We start from the raw sequence: 22,072 nt of genomic DNA, 5'->3' as shown, positions 1-22,072 counted from the left end.
GAGGTGTGGAGATAGCCTGCCTGATGTTCTTACTCTCTGTGCTGTTGATAGCCTTCAGACTCCCTCTAGCTTCTCATAGCTTTTTTTGTATTTGGGATTCTCAGAGAAACTCCTGTGTTTTGCAGCAAATGTAGTAGTTTTTATTATTGTTGTTTGTACTTCAGTTAAGATTTTGTTTTCTGTCGTTCTGGTATTCCTCTTTCTGGTCTACTTTTTTTTTTTTTTTTGTCTGATCAGTGTTGGAAACATTATCAGTAGAGTCATCATTTCATTGTACCACTGTCTTAGACAAGATTCTTTTGGTGTCAGTAACAGAAATTCATACAAGACTGCTTAGCCTAAAGTAGAATTTATATTAAAAAAACAAAAAAGGTTATTCATAGAACTGATGAGCAGGAATTACAATTGATTTTTACAGGAAGTTGGAAATCAAGAACCATGTATTTCAGATCTAATTTCTGTAGATTTGGTATGAGATAGGGAGGCTACAATGTGAATTGAGTCCACTATCTTGATTCAGTCTGATTTCCAGTTTTAAAATCAGTTTGTGAGTAGATTTATAGATAGGGAGTTTGGTAGAAGATATTTGCATCATGAATGTCCAGTTGCATATCTCTAGTCTATTTCTATATGTAGATGTGACCAATTTAGAAGTGTTAGAGTAGGAACCTTCCACAGGTGGGGACATCAGTTGAAATACTTAAAGTAAGCTATTTAAAACCCTGTGTGATATTGAAAGTTTTAAGAAATGTGGACCAAGGATCACAGTTTTAAAGCTTCTAAGAAAAATAAGTTTTATAAAGTTAGAATTCTAATATACTGATAATAATGTCAAGAAAAATTCACTTAGCAAAAAAAGGCAAAGTAAAATGAGAAGGGAATATAATTAAATTTCTCCATTTACGGTTAGGGTTTTTATAATTTCTTGGAAGTAGCACACATGTACCTTTTTTTTTTGAAGAGTTGTAGTGGCAGTCACCTTTTGGAAAATTAATGATTCATTTTGCTGGAAAGATTTAAATTGGTACACGTTATTAAGTTCTGGCAAGGATATTTGGAAATCAGAGATATTATATGCTGATGGTAGTATAAATTGATATGCCTATTTAGAGAACAGTTGTGCAGTATTCAGTAAAGTGGAAAATATACTTGTATATACTTTCATATATACCTTAGAACAGTGGTTCTCAACCAGGGCATTTTTACCTCTCAAGGGACACTTGGTAACACCTGTAGGTGTCTTTGGTTGTCACATTTGGGGAGGCATCTAGTGGGTAGAGATCAAGGAGATGCTAAATGTCCTGCAATTGACAAGACAGTCCACCACAACAGAGGATTCAGTGCACCAGGGAATATCACATTAATGTGTTTTGTGGGGGGAGATTTCTTACCTGCTTGTCAGGGGGGTCGTCACAGTCATGGGAGATCATGGGTTATCAAATAATTCTGTGCTCCCTGCATTAACATCATAGTGCCACAAGAATGGTATGTACCTGCTACCCAACCCTGCAAGAGTTAGTGTGCCTGACTCTTGGTTATCAAGTGCCAGATGTTTTGTGATGACCCCTTCCCCCCAAAAAAGGTTTTCTCTATTATATCTGAAAATGCATTTTTTGGATTATTCAGTCCAAAATGTCTGTAGTGCTGAGGTTGAAAAACCTTACTTTAGAGAACAAAGTTCACATGTTTTTATATGTGAACATAGAGATTTGTTCAAGGATATTCCTTAAAGCTTTGTAATTGTGCAAAATTAGAAACAATCTAAATGTCCATTAGTGGACGATTGGGTAAATAAGATGTGGTATGCATGTGTGATTCAGTACTTCATAATAGGAAGCTTCATATTAGGGTACTATTCATAATAGTACTTTGTATTACTTCACGGTAGCAAGTACTGAATCACATACTGTTGAAAGGAATGAAGTAGGGGTGCCTGGGTGGCTCAGTTGGTTAAGCGTCTGCCTTTAGCTCACTGGGGTCCTGGAATTGAGCACCATGTCAGGTTCCCTGCTCAGCGGGGAGTCTACTTCTTCCTTTCCATCTGCCCCCTCCCCCCAGCTTGTTTTTTCTGTCTCTCTCTCTCTCAAATAAATAAAATCTTAAAAAAAAAAGGAATGAAGTATATCTGTATCAGTAGATCTCAAAGATAATTTTGAATGAAAAAGCAAGTATTTTTAGTATACCATTTATGAAAATTGAAAAAATATACAAAACAGGACTCTTATTGCAATATCTAAATAAAAATGTAGAAAATGTAAAAATACATGCCAATCTCATGACCGTGGTTGCTAATAAGGAGGTGAGAAGAGGGAAATGGCACTAGGAGTGATGAATGGTGGACTTTAACTTTATCTCTACTTATTCTTTTGTAAATATACATAAAGTAAAGCAAATAAAGGTTCATATTTATGGACTTGAATTCATAATATGAATGCCATTTGTTATAAATTCTGGTTGGGGAAATGTAGATATTTGTAATATTATTGTTTGTTTTTTTTATAGTTCCAAAATTTCTCAAAGAAAACCCCTTATCTAATGAATTCCAGTTACAGCTTTATCTCCATTTAGGTTTCATGGCAGTTAGTTTAGCATGCTCTTTCTTTTTTCAGTTCTTTCTTCTCAGGAAGTAAATTAACTTGGCTTCTTATGGAGAGAAGTATAACTATTCTAAGTTATTCATTGTTTATTTTGTTTAGTTTCTGTATAGTTGTGGAGAAGCTGTATTAACTGCCATTAACCGCTAAATTTGTGCTAAATTCACAAAAATAAAAGCCATCTAAAAGAACTCCCAATAACTTTCTTTTTGTATATTAGATTATATAGAAATAATTGGGCTTTCAGCAGAAACATGAAATATTTCTCCTATTTGGACATTTTGTTGCATTGATTTCTTTTTATTATTGTAAAAGTACTTGATTATAATAGTTTAATCTTTTCAGTAACTTTTCAGGAAATTAAATTTAGGTATTTAAGTGATTCTAGGAACTTTACCCATAAAACGTACTTTAAAATCTGAACTCACATTTTCTGAATAAGTTAACTGTGAAAATTTTTATAAATGTTAGAAGAGAGAAAATGGATATAATGTCATATCAATATATATTTTTTAGACCATAAGGATCAATTTTCATATGTGTAAAATCTATTCACAGTAAAATGAATTGGAGATAGTACATGACCTATAATTTTTTTTCTTAAAGTGATATAAAAATACGTGTCTCAAATACAGTGTAATTAAAAGTTATGATAACTATTCATGATACCTTTGAATTTAAATTATGTCAAATTAAATAACTTAGATTAAAATTACATTTATAATTATATGGAAGTTTATAATTTTTAAACATTAAGAAGCATTTACCAAAAATTATCGCAAAGTTTAGAAAACCCACTAATTTAAATTAAAAAACTTAAAATAAGCTTTAGTTAATGATTTTTATTTACTTTTGTTAGAACATAAATGCAAAATTAATAACCCATATTTCTTTAGATGTAAATGGCAATCCAATCAAAAGGTGACTGAAAATTAATGACTTTATTTTAAAAAATACAGTTCTTAAAATTTTAGATTAGATATAATTTTTTGTTAAAGGATTTAATACAATAAGAATGGCTTAATTATAAAATTCATAAAGATAATTTAAATTCAGAATATTTAATTTAAGATAATTTAAGCTCAAATGTATAATTATGAATAGCTATGACTCCTAACTATATAGAATTTGAAATAAGTCCTATAACCTTTTTACATAATTTTCATAATTAGGTGAGAACAAGGCATGAACTATATCCATTTGATTTTCTTGCTAATATTTGCAATTTAATACTAGAGTTATTCCTTAATTGCTGAAAAAGAGTTGTCTATAACATGGTTACCAATTATTTTTCTGTAATATGTAATTTTGAAGATTTTATTTAAGAAATGAGTGTTGGTTAAAAACTTGTAAAAGAACAGCTTATTAATGGCGTGTGTGTAAAGATAGAGTTAATTCTCTGGTGGATTCAGTGTTTATGAAAAGAATAGCTGATCAAACCTAGAAATTTTTTAGAATTAGCTTTCCTTCATATACAAAATCTCTACTCCAACAAAGGCATGAGATTCTGGTTTGAGCACAAAGGTGAGACCCTTAACTGCACCCTTTTTAGTGCTGGCTCTGTGAGGAAGTAGTACAAACATGGTGCATTCTTTTTGAGTTGAATTTTAGGGAGATATTATGGAATGGGAAAGAATTAGCACAATTATTTAAAAATAATACCCATTGCTGAAGAAAATTAATGATTGCCTTTAGCAATTTTAGGTTCTATTCCCAAATTCCCATGTATATGAGTTTATTGCCTGTTGGGGCATAGGGGTGTTTTGGTGGGAAAACTTTTGTTTCTCTGACTTAGGATGTTAATCTTCAGATGTCAGTAATTTTAGTTATTGAGTGTCCTTATAGAAAGCTCAAGAGGTACAAAGTACTAACCTTTATTTCCCCCCAATTTGAAGCCATTTACAGATGTTTATGATGAAGGATTTTGGCTTTGTGGCTTGTTTTTATGGATGCCATAAAGGATCTTTGGTTTGCTTCTACTTAAATATTTTAAAAGACCATTGATTTTTAGTATTATCTTAAAAATGTATTTACCCATTCACTTCCATGTTTTAAGTAAGGATCAGAAAGTACCAGTGAAAAGCTTACAATTATGGGAATATTTTCTACATATGGATGTATGTATATAAATATATATAATATGAATATATAATAAATATATTCATTTATTTATTTATTTTAAAGATTTTATTTATTTATTTGACAGAGATAGAGACAGCCAGCGAGAGAGGGAACACAAGCAGGGGGAGTGGGAGAGGAAGAAGCAGGCTCATAGCGGAGGAGCCTGATGTGGGGCTCGATCCCAGAACGCTGGGATCTCGCCCTGAGCATTAAATATATTTATTTTTAAAGCCTGCCTTTTTCCCTTCCCAAAAAAGACTTGAAGCAGCTGAGAATACACACAAATTTGATTATAAATTTGAATAAAAACTCAAAAGGCACCAAGGGATATTTCATTTTTCTTTGTATTGGATGATTAAACTTATCAAAATTTTAAATTATAAGGGGGTGCCAGGGTGGCTCAGTCGGTTAAGCATCTGACTCTTGGTTTAGTCTCAGGTCATGATCTCATGGGTTGTGAGATTAAGCCCTGTCAGGCTCCATCCATCCTCAGGGTGGAATTAGCTTGAAGATTCTCTCCCTCTGCCCCTCCTTCCACTCATGGATGTGCCTGTGTATGCACGTGTGCATGCTCTCTCCCTCAAATAAATAAATCTTAAAAAAATTTTAATTATAAGGCCAAATATTCTCATAGCCTGACCCTTGTGTCTGGTTGAAACAATTAAATTTTAAAAAAACCCAAAAACTTCACCATGAATTTCCAGCTTAAATCCATCTTTATTCTAAACCACAAAGTTAGGGTATTTTGTGACTTTTATGTGCTCAGGCATTAACTTTGAATCAATACACCTATGGAATAGTTTGGAGAAAACTTTCTCTTGTTTAAGGACCTTGCCTGTTGCCCCTGAGTTTTTCAAAAGGCTTTCTGCCTTTCTCATCCTTTACTCACTTTTACCTGATGGATGTTTTAACTGCTTAAACCAGTTTTATTTTCTATTTAAATTATTTTTCCATATCCTGAAATATAGTACCGTATGAATCTTATTAAGGTTCAATAAGCAATTAAATTTTTAAAAATCTTGCTCGAATTGTTTGAATTTGGTGGCACTGAATCAGATAGGTTAATACATCATTTCATTTAGTTTATTTGCTATGTATGCCTAGTGATTGTCCTTTCAATTGCATGTGATGGGGAATGATGCTAAGAAGCAGCCGTTGATTAGATTTTGGAGATTTTTCTCTTTATATTGTTACATTTAATTTACATATCTTTTCTAGTATATTTTTTAATGCTGTTCAACATGTTCTTTCACTTTTTAAGCTTTTAGCCATTATTATATCTGTTTTATAAAACCAAGATCCCATCAGGTTATTATGATGCTTCAGGTAGGTGTGTGTCATACATTTGAAAAATGACCAAACACTTATACAGATATTAGTTATGATTCTTCCTCAGGAGGTGTGATGCAATAATTTCTGTTTTTCAGGTAGGTTTGAATTTATATTTGATTTCTGCTAGTTGTCTGAGCAGGGTCTTTTAAATGAACTGCATTTAGAAATAAAAGAATCTGTTCTGCTTAGAGGATTTGATAGGTAAAATATGGTGAAATATTATGTAGCTCCCCTCACACTGAAAAGGACAGTGAATGGAAATTGGAATCCTGTTTGTTTCAGTATAATTTGTTTTTTATGTTCAGCTAGCATATAGTACATCATAAGTTTTGATATAGTGTTCAACGATTCATTAGTTGTGTATAGCACCCAGTGCTCATCACAACATGTGCCTTCAATACCCATCACCTGGTTACCCCATCCCCTCATCCCCCTCTTTTCTGGAACCCTCAGTTTGTTTCCTGGAGTCCAGAATCTCATGGTTCATCTCCCTCTCTGATTTGTTCCCATTTTCAGTATAATTGAAGATATTTTTAGCCTGTGACAATATAAGAATGTATTTCTTTTTTTTTCATAAACTTACACATTAAAAATAACTGATAAACACAATTTAGTGTAAGTGGCAGTATGGACACAATGTTTCCACTGGGAGAGGAAATCATTAGCTCTTAAAACTTGGTCTCTAGTAACCTTATTTACTGAGTCCATTTGTTTCTATTTTGTTTATTTAGAGTACATCTAGCCTAAGTTGTTTGTTTTTTAAAATAATGGTAGAAAGTGCTAGTCTGGAATTGCATTGTGGTAATTTTGGTGGATGTAGCCTCTGCACTGATAATGTGTTAATAGTCATGTGTATCTTTATTATGGTTTTTTTTTTTTTTTTTTACATCTTAGATTGTCCAACTCTGTCTTCAGTTAAGCTGGGAAATTTTCAATCATTATTTATTTGAATGTTACCTATTACTGTTTTCTCTTCTAAATTCTTTTCTAATCTTGATCTGCTTATGTTTTAGAGCATTGCTACTTAAAGTGTGATCTTCAGATCAGTGCTGGTCTGCAAACTGATTTCATTGGTCTGTGATGAATTATGGACAGAAATTGAAGTAAGCTTTTAGAAACTTTTAATAACAACTTGATATTCCTGTGACATCCACGAACAATATTTTTTAAAAAAGAAATTCACTTTTATTGAATTTTACAGTTTTTCTCTGCAGTGGATTGACAATTTGAAAAATGGCTCTTCACAGATGGTTTCAGAATTATTTTGTTAGACCTTACTCTATTCTTTCTATTTTTTAGCTGCTCTTACATATTTTTTTCTTTATTTCTCTGAACTAAATTTTAGACTGGTTTTAAACATCTTTCTAATTCTTTCTCCACTTGTATTGAGTCAGCTATTTAGTTTTTACCTCAAATTAAAGCTTATGTTTTTGATTTCTTGAGGATTTATTTAACTTGTATATATATTTTAAGCCTTTCTGTTGATTGGAACATCTTTACTGTGTAATCTGTTCAATAATTGAAGAATCTGTAGTCAATCTAATCCAGCTGTCTTTTGTTCTTTTGTTTGTGTTGACTCATTCATAGTATCTAGTATCTTTGTATGTTTTGTAACTTTTTTTTTTTAATTTGAGTAGAGTTTTTTGAAAGCTGCTGTATTCTTTGAGGCCTGGATAGAAGTTATTTTTCTTTCACCAGTAATTTGCCTATGTTTCCCCCAGGTGCCTGGGGGTATTAACAGTTTAAGATATTTCAAATGACATCTTCGTATGAGATTTATTGGATTATACATGTAGTATGAATTTAGTCTGAGAAACTTTTTGAAGGTTACACTTTGTGGTTACTGTGTCAAGAGAATTGATAGACATTCTTGCAATAACAAAATTACAGAGTTGGAATACAGATTTGGGTTTGCTAGGGGTTCAGGATGGTGGGGTCTAGGGTGGGTATGACTGTAACGGGTAATAGGAGGGAGATCCTTGTGGTGATCTTAACCTGAGGGTGTAGCCCTTTGGCATAACAGCTTTATATAGATAGAGGTGTTTCCTTTTGATAGACTTAGAGTCTATCTCCTGAGCCTGTGTAGCCATCAAAATGTAAGCCCAGTTTTCTGCAGTGGAAACTCTCGAGATAAAAGGTGGTTTCTGGTTTTCTTATTCTACTTTTGTTTATGGCTTATGTGAATACTGTACTTTCTTGCTAGCTAAGCAGTTCATTCAAATAGATTTTTCCACTAACTTTTAAAAGTAACATCTAATAGTATCAAGGTATCTAGTCTGCCATACTGCTGGAAATCAGTGTCCCCATCTATCTACAATTTTGTTTCTTATCAAGTATGTTGCTATTTTGTGCCTCAGCTTTCTTGTATTTTTGTTATTATAACAGGCATTTTTCTTTATTTCCTTGGTCTGTCAGACTTATTGTGTAGGCCCATTATAGTCTGTGCCCAGTTATGTTTTCTAATCTCATGTTCCCTGTTCTTTCACTAGCCATATTATGGTTTATTAAAGACATCGTGTATTGTAGTTATCATTCTTTTACTCATGTCATATCATTCTTTTACTTATCCTGCTTAAATGCTCTCTCTTCTTTTGACTCCAACTGCTTTTTCTAGCACTGTTGACATTTTGGGCTGAATAATTAATTTCTGTGGGGGCTCTCCTGTGCGTTGTAGGATGTTAGCATCCCTGGCCTCTGCCCATTAGATGCAGCTAGTGACTTCCATTCATGATAACCAAAAATGTTTCCAGACATTGCCAAAGGTCCTTTGTAGGGGGTGATGTCTCCCCTAGTTGAGAACCATTGTCCTAGCGCTATATTGATTTGGTCTCAGTTGGAGAGCCTTCCCTGATTATCCGTGCCTGTGGCTTTTACCTTTTGGATTTTTGGTAGTACATATTGTTCTGATTGTACACCTGCCTCTTTTTACATTTGGTTGTGAATTTCTTTCTCCCTCTCCCTTCCTCCCCGCCCTGTTTGTGTGTGTGAGTGAGCCTGCGTGTGCATGTGTGCATGTGTGTGTGTTTGTCTTTTTTGACCAAGTTTTAGAGGGCAGGGACCATATATTTTACTTTTTTGTTTGTTTGCTGTTTTGGTCCATTCAATACACATATTAGTAGTTTTAAATATATCAATTGCTTGCCTTTTTCCTGCTTTTCTATTTTTTTATATGATAGCAATAGAGGCTTAGGAAATTGAATCACTCTGGAAAATGTGGAGAACTTCGAGGTGTTCCAAATTGTGAGACTTATAGACAATAAAGTTAATACCAATGTAGCAATGGTGTGTATACCCAGTAATAGCTCTGGAAAATTCAAGACAATGCAAGATAGTTGTAAAGATATAAGAAAGATGTAATTTCTGTTAGATGTATCCATTATATAAGTAACCAGAAAAATGTGTAATAAAGTAGAAAAAAATTGACCGAGAAATATAGAAAATGGAAGGATTTGTAGAAGCATGAAGTACGAATGATTAGTTCTACAGAGTGAGATGAACAAAGTAATCAATATGTCAGGGTAAATTGTTAGGAATGATGGATGTAGCATCTGGCTAGGAGTGACTTGTATAAAGCTGACAAATGTGATATGTGAATGTTAGTAAGTTGAAAACAAGTTGGGCACAGAGAGGTTAGCTTCTTACTACAACTAAAGAGAAACCTACATGTTTTGCCCCAGTTGGGAAAGATACAGCTCAGTTATAGATTGCCCCCCACTTTTTTTTAATTACAAGAAAATTCTAAGTAAAAATGTAAATTGAAGCTTGAATCTAATTACTTTTATAAGGTCCTTTTCCTCATCTAGGCCAAAATCTTCATGAAAAGTAATCATAAGTAGGGCATCTGGATGGCTCAGTTGGTTAAGCATTTGCTTTTAACTCAGGTCATCGTCCCAGGGCCCTAGGATTGAGTCCTGCATCGGGCTCCCTGGTCAGTGGGGAGCCTGGTTCTTCCTCTCCCTCTGTTCTCTACTCGTGCTCTCTCTCTCTTGCTCTCTATCTCAAATAAATAATTAAAATCTTAAAGAAAAGTAAACATAAGTGTAAGTATGTGTTCATTGCACAAAAATTAGAAAGTAATGAAAAGTATGGGGAAAATGAAAGTTACAGTTCCCAAAGCCTAAACACTGTTATCATTTAGATTAGTTGCATTCTCTTGAATTTTAAATGATCTCAGTCTTTCTCTGGATATAGATATATGATGTGCCTCTGTGTGTGTGTGTGTGTGTGTGTGTGTGTATATATATATATGTGTGTGTGTGTGTGTATATATATACACACATATACACTGTGTATACATATATGCATGTGTTGGTATGTATATTTATATAAAATAGGAATTATTTTATATGAAATGTTTTATAGCCTGTTCTTCATTTAATATTACGAACACTTCTCCATATCAGTAAAATTCTAAAGTATGATATTTAGTGACTACATAGCATTCTATACTGAGATTATCCCTAATTTTTTTTAAACATTTACTTAAACATTTAGGTTTTCTTTCACACATACACACATGTATGTACATGTACCAGTAATTTGCAGTGAACCACCTTATGAGAAATTTTGAGTGCATCTCCCATTTTCTTTGAAGAGTTGTAACCTCCACTGCAGTCTATATCTTACAATTTGTCCTACAAAATTCATTTTACCTGTCTTCCTTAGTAAGAAGAACCCCAATATTATAGCTGGGCATTATTACCAGTGTTGGAGACTACATTTCCTATCCTCCCAAATAGTTAGGTATGGCCAAAGGACAAAGCTATGGTTTATAAGCTGTAGGCTGAAATAACACAGGAGAGTTAGAAGGGAGCAGGGCGGGCCTTTTCCTCCCCTCTTTTTCTGCTACCTGCAATGTGGATGTATTAGCAAGAATGCCCATAGTTGTCTTAGAGTATGAGGCCACTTGGAGTAGAAACAGTATGTAGTAGAGCTTAAGGAACTTAAGTTCTCAATGTTTGGAGCTGCCACATCAGCTTTTGATTGTCTATTTCTGGGCGTTTACATGGGGAGAATTCTCTTCCTTTTTTTCCCTCTTGTTTAAGTCATTATATTATCATAACTTAAGAACGTTTTTTGGCTTGGGAAGGATATGACCTAATCCTGTCTGATAAAGGATAGCATTATTTAATACTCTGTGTAGTAATGTAATAGATCAAATATAAGGAAACATGCATGGTGTCATAGTAGATTTTGGATCTATGTTGCAAACAAAAAATTTCTTTAAGACTGGAGAGAGATTAATTGGTATTGAAAAGAAAGTACTTAAAATTATACGTAATATCTGGATGTTTTTGTTAGCTGTATTGCTGAATTTTGTTCTCAAGTACTTTTAATAATTATCATAAATATTATTTCAGGAAACAGTTGGTAGCTTTTAGGGAAAAGCAAACAAACAAAACCCCCTCAAAACCCCAGACAGAAACAACCCACAAAACCAACCACAAACCATTGAGGATGGTATGTTGTATCTGAATAATCCCTTCAAGCCCTATGAATTTTTAATATTAAATATCTTGTCTAGTCACTTTGATAAAGTCAGCTCATAAATGTGACTTTTAGTGTTCTCTTATTAACTTTATTGGAGGAATTTTGATAAATGAAAAAAAATTTTTTGTTACTGTAGACTTTTTTTAGTATTCTAAGAAAGTTATTCATAACTTCAATGAAATGAGTGAAGGATACACATTTAAAAAATTAATAAACTTTTTTTTGAGCAGTGTTAAGTTTACAGAAAAATTGAGCAGAAAGTACAGAGTTCCCACATACCCCTTTCAAGGATATACATTTTTTTCCCCAGGGTATTCCACTGCATGTAATGTTATGCACGTAACAAAAGACTTTACATCTCTGAACCAAATTTGTACTATTTTATAAGTGGAAAACCATACACGACTAAAAATCATTTTACTCTAACCTAAGGTTTCCCCATCCTCAGCACTAATGAAATTTTAGGACAGATAATTCTTTGTGGGGGTCTCTTCTGTGCATTACAGATGTTCAGCAGCATCCCTGATCTCTACCCACTAGATGCCAATAATATTCCCCAGTTATGACAATCAAAAATGTATGCAAACATTGCCAAATGTCTCTTGGGAGGCAGATTGTTCCCCAGTTGAGAATCATTGCTCTAACCAACTTATGATGTTTTAGGATTTGCTGTATTTTTTAGGTTGAGTTCAGATTTATGGGGTCTATAGTTCAAGGAACATTTACACAGAAGTTGTGTAGATAAAGTTAGAATCTTCCCTTACACTTGGGGACCATAGACAGTCTTCTCTTCAGATGTACTATATTGTTTGAATTTATTCTCTGTAATGCGTAAAAAACCCATTTTAGACTTCTTATTTCTGTGTGCAAGGCAATCATAGTTTGGGATCTACTATTTATGGATTTCAGGAGTACTATACTGTGGGTAGATACAAACTTTAAATGTCCAATGAAGACTGATTGATGAGGTCAGTTGTGTTTTGACTCCTTGTATTAGATTGTCATTATATTCAAATTGTAACAGTTAAGTGATCTCATGTATTCTGTCAAGGACTTTGAGCTTCTCAAATTGAGGATAGCATTAGATGTCAGCCAATCACTTTGTCCTTCAAAGTTTTTGCCTTCATATCTGAAATCCTGCCAATTTTAACAGCTTGTGTGTCAGTTCCAATAGAGGAAGCTAGCCTCTGTTAGCTTGTACTTAGTACACTGAAGACTTCTAAAAACTTCACATAGTTTACAACTAACAATGTCCACTTCCCATTGCTACTTTGTACAATTATAAAACCTTGTTCACTAGTGATGAAATCTCATCTAATAATTAACGTTATTCTTATTGTTCTATCTCTGCAGAAAATTTCCAAAGACTTGGTGAAGATAGGAAAACTATCAGAAAGGCAGTGGCACCATTATCCTGTAAGTATGGCTTTGAAAAAGAAGTGTAAGTTAAGAATATTTTAAGTATCCAGTTGTTTGGGGGAAAATATGTTAGGCAAAGATATTATATGTAAAATATAGAGCAGGATATATTATAATCATATTAATAATTTATAAGAACTAATCCAATGCAGTCCTTTAAAAATTGAAAATGTGTTCTTATGTATTGAGATGAGGATTTTACCAATAGCATTGAAAAATATTTCTAATTCTAACAGGGATTGATCTAGTTTATGTACATTAGCTTATTTAAAACTATCAGAATCCAGAAAATCATTGTAGTTTTGTAGGCTTGTGATTTGTTTGGGTGACTTATTGTTTAGGTTATTTTGCAGAATTATTTATTTGCTGATTTATTTATGTATTTCATTATTTATTTATTTGATTATTTAGTAAATTATTTATCTGATGAATTATTAATACATCTTCATGACATGCTTTAAATTATTTATAACTTAATTTTGAGTTTATTGCTTTTAGAGCCTGCATTGTTACTGACTAGTTTTGATTTTTTTCTTTGTGGTTCTTTAAAATTAAAGTATTAGCTCTAAGGCAAAAGTGTATTCATTGCAATGCCCATGGATTTTTTTTTTTTCTTAGTAATTTATGGTAGAGATGAAATTTCATTTATGCATTGTTTAGCTCTAAATCTACCTGTTTAGGGTTACTGATGATAGAATGTTTATGTGTTGTGTGCATACTCATTGTAGTCACTTACAAATTAATGATATAGCCTATAGTATGTAAACTGAGATTGAACATGTAAACCTCAGTCCACATTATCCTTTGTATCTCTAAAGGGCAGGTCTGCATTTCTTACTTGCTTTAGAATAAGTAAGAGAGTCTTGTTGTTTTATTTTAGAGGCAAATCTATTTTACTACTGGGATATTTTTAGGAAAGTTCAGAGAAATGAAGTCCGACTTCGATTTGGATCCCTGAAATATAAATTTGACTGATATAGCCTTTATTTTTGAAAATTCTCATTATATGTGTATTTGGCAAATAGCATGATGTTGATATAGATTTTTATATCAGTCATAGTGACATATTTAATATCATATCCCTTATGGAAAGTTTTATACAACTTCATTTTAATGAACTAAAATGGACAAGGGCTTTTGTAAATGAAAGCTATAATTTCCCTGACTTTAGCTAATAATTCTCTTATGTATTTTTAACCAAATAAGGTATTTCTTCTTTTGTCTGATTGTATTTCATAAGGTAGTGCAGTTATTACTGCTCTGTCATTGAATGGGTTTAATGAATAGGTTAAGCAGTTGTTTGGGTAAAAGAATGTCAGATGCACAACTTAGTCTTCTGTGTTTGCTTGCAGTGAATTACTGTGTACTTTACAGTTTTAACATTTCAGAGAGAGGCAGCATTGTATGGTTCAAGTTAGGATGCTATTTTTAAATTTAATTTGATTTAATTAATTAATAAATTTTTTTTTCGACAGAGAGCATGAGCAGGGGGTGGGATGTAGTTAGAGGGGCAGAGGGAAAAGGAGAGAGAATCTTAAGCAGGCTCCGCACCCAGAGCAGAGCCTGATGCGAGGCTTGGTTTCATGACCCTGAGATCATGACCTGAGCTGAAATCAAGAGTCAGACGCTTAATTGACTGAATGAAAAGGAACCCCAGGATGCTGTTGAAATATGGTGAAAATGGCCTCTGTAGACAGGTTTTACTAGGGAATGTAAATTATGCATATATATATATATATATATATATCTCCACATTTCTTATTTTGAAATATTGAATATATGAATGTTTAATTGGAATATTGCTTTAGCATCTTCATATGTTTGCCTTATAGGAAGTGGTTTCATTTGATTTATATACATGGATTTAAAAATGTGTGTATTATACATATCTGTGACTTCTGTTTTGGAGACGAACAACCACAAATACTGTCAGATATGGAATTTTATTTCAAAATGTGCTTCAGTATGCCAATGTGGACTTCTTTTGAAGAAAAAAGCTGCCTTCTCCAATGTTGAATAAGATCTTACTATGTTAGTTGTCACAATAATATACCCAGCCACACTATCAATCTGTATTTGTGGAGTATTAGCTGTGTTATCCAAGTGGTCTTCATTGGAAGATAAACATATGTGCGTGCACACACATGCACACACATCCGCACACATATGGGAAATTTTCTACTGATATCAAAACAATTTTTTAGGACTTGTTTTTGGAAGGAGACATCAGTGGAGATTTTCATAATAATAGCTAGCGTTTATTGAGCACTTATGTGCAGGTACAGTGCTTATATGTTTTACATGGATTGTTTTTCTTCACAGTGAGATAAATACAGTTATTGTCTTCATTTTATGAATGAGGAAACAGAAACTTGGAGATGTTAAGTAACTTGCTCATTGCCACACACATGGCAGTAAGTGATGGCACTGGGATTAGGACTCATTGAGTCTGACTCTCAAGGGTCTTTCCTAGCCCATTACAGTTTTGCAGTATTAGCCAGTTTTGGGTGTTTTTTTTGTTTTTGAGAATGTGTTTCTTTATTTCTGATAGGTTTCACTTGCTAAGTATATTAACTTTGTGTTATACTTGGTCTTCTTTTCTAAACAGTAGGCAATACTTAAGCTTCTTGAATTTTCTGATTTGATTCTTCTTGTAGTCCCATATAGTGGATCAGAATTACATTAAAAGAATTTGTGCCTCAGGGAGATTGTATGGTTTTCCTGGTGGTTGTCCAACACTCAGATCTTTGGACTCTTAAGCCTATGGCCATTTCCAGGGCTCTGTTAGGTCAAATCTGATTTCCTTATAAAAATAATGGTATATCAGGGTTAGACATACATTGTTAAAAGAATGATTAAGAGTCTGATGCCTGAGCTTTTATAGAAATGGCCACAAACGTATTATTAAATTAATTCTAAATATAGTGTTTAGCATACAGTTAAGTATTTTAACCTGTGTAAAAAGGATGAGAAAATAGCCAATTGTAATTTTAAACACTTAAATGTAAGTATTTAAAAGATTCTGTAGAGCCTCAGGGAGTGAGGAAAAATGTTGTGAATTTGGTGTGAGGCTAAGAGAATAGGATCTTTTCTGTTTGCTCCCTGAAGACAAAGACAAGCCTTTATCATCCTGGGTCTGAAGCACACAAAGACAACAGAAAACAGATGAGCTACTGATAGCAGTAGAGTTTGGGTGATGTTGGTGTGAGTGCCATAGGTAGTTGTATTTGTATGAACAACAGGGAACAGTGTGAATCAAAGTTTTTAAGTTAGCGTTTCCAGGTGAATAATTGTTACATCATGAAATCCTCAAAATCTGTGATGTAGGTAATATGAAATACTGTAATAGCTAGGATGACCATATAATTTATCTTCCAATTCAGGACTCACTATTACTAGTGTGATAGTAATATCTCACATGCCTATTGAGTAATTTCTGATACCCTTATAAAACATATTTAAGAGGAATCTTAATTCATGTACAGTAACTTTAAAAATGTTTGATTTTGTGATAAAACCGACTTCTTTTGCCAGTATTTATATGTTTTTGTTAGGCAACCAAGGCAGGTTGTGGCTATGACTTTTATCAAGTGTGACTGATGTTTCACAGCTTTTGGAGCCTATTTTCAAGGTAAAAGTAAAGAGGTATTACTATTGGGAATGGAAATATGAGGATGGTAAAGTTGCTCATGGTATAGTAGAGAGTCCTAAAATTTCTCTTCTTATCATACCTTACAGGATTTTCTGTGCTCATTTTGCCTTGTAAATCTTTTTTTTTTAAAATTTTTTATTATGTTAGTTACCATACAGTACATCATTAGTTTTTGATGCAGTGTTCCATGATTCATTGTTTGCATATAACACCCAGTGCTCCATACAATATGTGCCCTCCTTAATGCCTTGTAAATATTTTTGGCATCTTTAACGTTGTACTGAAAACGAATCCTGTTTGTTCTACCTTCCAAATTTATAATTTTATGTTGGATGATCCAGTGTTTTCCCCCACCCCCGAAAAAATCCATGTTACACGTCATATGTATTGACGTGTTCGCAGTTTTGCCAAATATTTTTAAAAACAACAGTTTTTCCTTGGTGAAATTTTGTATAGGAAAATAGGAATCTCTAGAAAAGGTGTTTTTTTGTCTTTTTGTTTTTTTATAGTTTTCTTTTTAATTCCCTCTTGACAGGTATTTATCTAAAATGACATATTACATTATTAAAGTCATAATTAGATTATTAAAGATCCAGTTTATTTGCCTTTAGAGTATAGATGATTTGTTAAGTTGAACCAGGTAGCCACACTGACATATTTGTGTTTGTGCACTAAAAAAAAAAAAAAAATCTTGTGCAATAATTCTTATTCATTCATATATATATAATATCAGAACTCTTTTTGTTCAGAAAGGCCTAGTGTGCCTGGTAACAAAGGAAGAGCTTCCTTATATTTTGCCTTCAGTTTGTCACAGTATAAAGTACTTCATAAAATACTATAGTTGTAAGAGTAGTAACATAACTTATATGTTGGTTCTGAGAGTAGCTCCTTTATAATTATGGCAAGTGAAGGTACAGCCAAAGGTCATGTTAAACACAAAATTTCTTTCACACCTCGTCTGTTTTGTGGATAGCATGTGAAGTACTGTGGGCCCCTGCACTGATACTCTAAGAGAGCAACCCAAGGTTGTTCCTGTGGAAGTGTTTCAGATACCTTTCTCCCTAACCTCCCATGTGGTTGCTAAATTTGGCATGAATGTATATTTGAATCCTGGACTAATTAAATAGAACCTTATTAAATTTAGAGTTTGCAAAATAAAAAAGGGGACTCATACAGTAAGGATTTCTTGGGGCACTAAATAATACTGACATATGAGTCTTTAATAATACTGAATATTACAAATGCAGTATCTTAGTGTTGATGTTGCTCAGTGAAACAGTGAACACCAAACAACATGCAATAATAAAAACAAAATAAAATGCACATCAGTGAAATTATTTAAGCTTGACATGCCTATACATATACAATTTATTGATTATATTCTATTTTTGACTTCAATTTGGCTAAGTAAGAGAATATTAAAAAGATTATATATAGGAAAACTTTCTATTAAAAATTATATAAAGAGGATATACATATGATCTAGAGTGGTTATCAAATCTCTTTAAGTCATTCTCTTTACACAATATAAAAAAAATATGGGCCACAGAAAGGATATTTGGAAGAGGATGAAATTGGCAAGTTAACAATTTTTTGTATAATTGATGTGTTTCTTTATGTTTTTGAAACACTTTTTTTCTATTGTTTTTCCCATTATAGTATGCTCTTTGCTGTAAGACTTCTAGAGTAATGATTTCTAAATAAGAGTGTGCTGCCTTAAAAGGGGAATTTTGGAAATTATGCTTGTGTTTGTCACTATATTGTTGGAGTGTTTTTGGCATGTAATGGATGTAGCTCAGGGATGCTATATATCCTACAATGCATGGGGCAGTCTCAGACTGCAAAAGATTGTCTTGAGTACCATGTAACTTTTCAGTCTGCTTGCTTAAATTCTCTTCAGAGATAAAGTAACAATACTTTCATGTATAATAATACTGACAACTTTTTGTAAGGTGTTACGTGAAGAATCTTAAACTTGAGGGGAAGTTTGTGTGGAGGGGAAGCTTAAGGAGAATAAAGAAATCCTCTCAAAATTCTTTAATTTATTTCATACATTCTTTCCACATCCTGGTTTATATATAGCATTTCTAACTAGAATTTTAGTTGAAAAGTTTTCAGTTCAGTAATGCAGTTTAAAGGAGGCTCAAAAATACTGATTGCAAATATGTAACAAGATATTTAAGACTTTTGTGACAATAAACTGAATTTTAAATTAATGGAACTCATTGAATTTTATTGATTAATAAGGATTGTTTAAAGATATTTCATAATTGCCATCCTAAATATTAAAATTTCATTTTTTAGAATAATGATAATAAATGTGTTGTCAAAATTATATTTTAAGATTATTTTATGTTGTCTAGTGTTCAGTATTATTTTGATACCATTCCAGGAGTTTATCATATAACTTCTGTGTAACTTCTTATAATACATTTCTTTATTTACTATTTTCTATTTTAGGAAGATGTAGTCTCTATTGTATTTTTAAGTACTAGAGACTTAATGTATACATGCCTTGACAATGTGGTGGTATTACTGGGATATATTTTAACTACACTGTAATATGTCTTAGCATAGGTAATTGTTTGACACTGCACTTAAAAATAAAGCCCAGGTCAGTTGCACTAACATCGTATTTCATAATTTTTTCCACTTGAACAGTATGTAATTTGTCTTGGCATTTTAATCTTTATTTCATTTAAGCTTCTTTCTATCTTTATCCTCACACTAAATGAATTTTTGTCTGTAATCACTTAACACTAATTTTTATTCTAGAGTTCTCCTATACTGCTCCTTTTTTCATTTTCTTGTATTTCTTATGGAGAATGACTTCTTTTCTCCCTTAGATCTAAATTTATTTACTGTATATAGGTGTGAATATGTGACTGTTTTATTCTTCCTTCTTAAGTAGCTATGCCTAAGCATTTGTTTAATGAAGTGAGTATTTCAATATAAATTAATTTTATTTTTCATTAATATTATGGTTAGGGAATTAATATTGGTTTTTAAAAAAACTTTCTATGCGAGTTTGATTTTATTATCTCTGAACTTCATTTCAGGATAGTACAGAGAACAAAAGGGGCATAGGATCTGGTGGGATTAAGAACCATTGTTGTAGAAATGTGTGCTCATTCCTCATAGCTCTTCCAACTCATACTCTTCCAGATTAAACTGGAGCTTCTATCAAAACTAGCAATTCGTGTAGAATTAAATACTTAAGCATTAAACACTCTTCTAGTTGGGAATATGGGGACTTACTCTGATTTCTTTGATATTTTTGTAAATGAAAATTAACTGCATAGGAAGTGTATGTAATAATGGTGTTGAAAAAGGAGATTTTATTTTGTCCATAAGATACCCAGATAGAGTGGGCATAGTTTTTCACTTAAAATTTGAAAAATAACTAATGCTAATTAATCAATTTGGGGGGGATTCTGAAATTGATGAGTGATATAATCATTTACAACCATTTTGAGCTGTTGTTTATATCTCTAAATCATTCTCTCACTTCATAGAAACTATACTGTTCCATTTTGTTATTGGTTTCTTAAATGAAACCTAATTATAAAATAATCCAGTTAAACCCTTTTATGAGTGAAAATATGTGTGTATGCATGCATTTTTTATATAGATTACATGGCTTTGTTTATCTTCAAAGTGACACTATTTCTAATGCATATGAACATAACTTTAGAGATGAACGTGTAACAGTTTCACAGTCATTTACTGGTTTAAAGTAGAGACTCATCTGAAGACTAACAGCCATTGTCATGGGGCTTCCCTCCAGCCTCACAGGCATCTTTGCCTAGGCAAAGAGTGCTTGCTTCTAATTGCTTCCTCTAGTATTGTTTACTGTGGTTACTGTTTCTTTAGCTGCTACTGCCTATTTCATTCATGCTGTGAGGTACTGAAGTGATCTAGAAGGTCAAGGATTTGATACCCTCTGAGGTTGGACAGCTTTGCTCTGGTCCTTATCTGCTATTTCAACTCATTGTCTTTTTTTCTGGCTTCACTTCCTTATGCACACATACATCTTAGGAAGGATTAAAATGCCCTTATTTTACTCTCAGACTTGATTAATAGTTTGGTTGTAGGTAATTTTCTTTTAGAATTTTGAAGGCTTTGGTTCACAGCATTCAGTGTTGCTTCCAAGAACTCCATGGTCTTTTCCCCTCCACCACATTGTTTTCTGCTGTGCATGACCTGTTTTTATTATTCTGAAAGCTTTTAGAATCTTTATCTCTGAATTTTTATGATGGTGTGTCTTGGAATGGATTTTATTCATTGTTTATACTGGGACTTGAGAGGACCCTTTCATTCTGGAAGCAAGTCTTTTTCAGTTTGGGTAAGTCACCTTGAATTAATTCATCCTCCTGTTTGTTAGTGTTTTTCTAGTTCTTTTATTTGGAGATTTGTCACCAGGGTAGTAGCGGTGGCATGTGTGAGGCTGAATGTTACTGAACTGAGGACAAAATAGTTTGCTTCTCCTCACTATCTTTTTTTTTTTTTTTTTTAAGATATATTTATTTATTTATTTGAGAGATAGTGTGTGCATGGGGCAGAGGGGAGGGAGACCGAGAATCCCAGGCAGACTTCCCACTGAACGTGGAGCTCCACATATCATGACCTGAGCCTAAATCAAGAGTCAGTTGTTTAACCAACTGAGCCACCCAGGTACACCTCCTCACAGTCTTTTATAATAAATTCTCTGATGAGTTATTTCCCTTGATATGCTATTTTGCAAAAATTTGAGATCTCTTTGGGGTTTGGGAAGGAGAGGAAATCAGCTTATCTGCTTAATCTTTTTTGAATCAATCTTTTTATGTGCTGTTTGCTCCGTACCTCTTTTCCTGGCTAACTTATCCTGCAAGATGCAGCTCTCAAAAGCTTTCTCCGATTTTTCAGTGATACCACCTCACCTTCCACAAATCTTTGTAGAGCACTTATTGTACCATGTTGCAATAAAAACAGGAGTTGTCCTATTTTTGCCAGTATTTCAATACAAAAATAGTATTTCTTGAATGAAAACATGAACAAAATATAGAAATGAGATAAATGATAGGCAGCAACAGTACAGTTTTGTCAGAAGAATTGTAGTTATTTTTATTTTAATCCTATTTAATTATTAATGTTTGATAAAGAAAAAAATAAAAATGGAGATTTACTTTTAGTAAAATGTTAATACTGTTAGTGTCCTGTGGTAATCAAAAGTAATCAAATTAATGTCTTTATATTGAGGCTAAAGTACAAAGTAGTCATGAAAGTTTCAATGTAAGGGAGCATCTTTTTTAAGGCATTTGATTAGGAACTAAGCTATAAGATATTTAAAAAAACAACTAGTGAAGAGTTGTATATTAAGGGGAGTACAACAAAATCATAGGAAAGAGACAAGAATGGAGAAAAATTCTTGTCTTTTTGGTTAACATAGTATTCTAATTATTTCAAATAATAAATTGAAAATTCT

The 22,072-nt window shown here is 32.8% G+C and overlaps 1 protein-coding gene across 7 annotated transcripts in view; it reads left to right on the top strand.

Moving 5' to 3' along the window:
* TBC1D5 (TBC1 domain family member 5) overlaps window positions 1-22,072 on the top strand; it is a 542,532-nt gene that overhangs the window by 38,434 nt on the left and 482,026 nt on the right. For 6 of the 7 annotated variants that reach the window (XM_034662029.1, XM_034662026.1, XM_034662030.1 and 3 more), the window contains exon 2: window positions 12,891-12,953. The gene's annotated coding sequence lies outside the window, so the exon portion shown is untranslated. Of the gene's footprint in view, window positions 1-7,060; window positions 7,151-12,890; window positions 12,954-22,072 lie in introns of all 7 variants that reach the window. The other variant, XM_034662027.1, reaches the window with a different exon arrangement.

Source organism: Ailuropoda melanoleuca, chromosome 6, assembly GCF_002007445.2.
Source record: "Ailuropoda melanoleuca isolate Jingjing chromosome 6, ASM200744v2, whole genome shotgun sequence".
Taxonomy (NCBI): Eukaryota; Metazoa; Chordata; class Mammalia; order Carnivora; family Ursidae; genus Ailuropoda; species Ailuropoda melanoleuca.
This window is presented reverse-complemented; position numbering and strand designations above follow the sequence as displayed.